General features: G+C 39.6%; 1 protein-coding gene across 1 annotated transcript in view; it reads left to right on the top strand.

Moving 5' to 3' along the window:
• Positions 1–1,441, top strand: part of IKBKAP (inhibitor of kappa light polypeptide gene enhancer in B-cells, kinase complex-associated protein) — a 111,808-nt gene that overhangs the window by 83,037 nt on the left and 27,330 nt on the right. The gene's annotated exons all lie outside the window — the stretch shown is intronic.

Below are 1,441 nucleotides of genomic sequence, written 5' to 3'. Positions count from 1 at the left end.
TACAGAATAAATGGCATGATTAAAGACCTCTGAGGCAGGCAAGAATGGGATTCATACATACTTTATTATAATCAGATTCCAATCTGGTATGTCTGATTTTCTTATTTAAATTTTACTTTGTTGCTTTTCAGTTTCTTAGCTTTTTTAATTTTAAAATTTAAGTTGGTTGTTCTTTCATTTATTGTTCCAGCGTACTGCATTCTTCCCTTATCCATGAGGGGAATATGTTCCAAGACCCCCAGTGAATGCCTGAAACCTCAGCTAGTACTAAACCTGAAATATGTTGTGTTTTCCTGTACTACATACCTTAATGATAAGGTTTAATTTATAAATTAGGTACAGCAGGAGATTAACAACAACTTATACTATAATGGAACAAGTATAACAATATGCCAGAATTACTACTCTTGCACTTTGGGGCCATTATTAAATAAAGTAAGGGTTCCTTGGACACAAGCAATGTCATACCGCAGCTGTTAGTCTGATCCCCTAAGCACTAATGGATGGGTAGCGTAGACAGCATTAATATGCTAGACAAAGGAAGGATTCATGTTCCTGGCAGGATGGCATGAGATTTCATCTTGTTACTCATAATGGTGCACAATTTAAAGCTTATGAATTGTCCGTTTCTGGAATTTTCCATTTATTTTTTTTTCAGGCCATGATTGACCTTGAGTAACTAAAACTATGGAAAGTGAAACCGCATATAATGGGGGGAATACTGTTTACCAGATGTAACCTCATTTTGCTCTGTATTTTGATCAAAACTTTAAGGCAAAAAATGACTCTTTAGGATTTTCATTATTATTTCCTGCCTACAAGACTTGCCCCTCCCAATTTTCTTTTCTGTTTTGCTTTAACACCTCATCATCCTTTTCCCCCGAAATACAAATACCATCTGTAGACTCTCTGGCTTCCCAGAAAGTTGGTGGCCAACAGGCCTATTCATTTTAGTTTGTTCAGCACAGTGAAAGCCCCTTTCTAAACATCTAATTTCTAATAGGAGATCATCTAAGAATCGCCGCAAAGCTGAGCGGAAGAAGCACAGCCTCAAAGAAGGGAGTCCGCTGGAGGATCTAGCCCTTTTGGAGGCACTAAATGAAGTGATACAGAACACTGAGAAACTGAAAGGTATATTCTCAATACTTATGATGATTTTTTTTTTTTTTTATAGGGTCTCACTCTGTCACCTGGGCTAGAGTGCAGGGTGTCGTCATAGCTCACTGCAACATCAAACTCCTGGGCTCAAGTGATCCTCCTGCCTCAGTCTCACGAGTAGCTGGGACCACAGGCACCCACCACCATACCCGCTAATTTTTGTGGTTTTTGTAGAGACGGGGACTTATTGTGTTGCTCAGGCTGGTCCCAAATTCCTGGTCTCAAGTGATCCTCCCACCTTGGTCTCCCAAAGTGCTGGGATTAGAAGAATGAGACACCACAC

Source organism: Propithecus coquereli, unplaced genomic scaffold, assembly GCF_000956105.1.
Source record: "Propithecus coquereli isolate 6110/MARCELLA unplaced genomic scaffold, Pcoq_1.0 Scaffold130, whole genome shotgun sequence".
NCBI classification, from domain to species: domain Eukaryota; kingdom Metazoa; phylum Chordata; class Mammalia; order Primates; family Indriidae; genus Propithecus; species Propithecus coquereli.
This window is presented reverse-complemented; position numbering and strand designations above follow the sequence as displayed.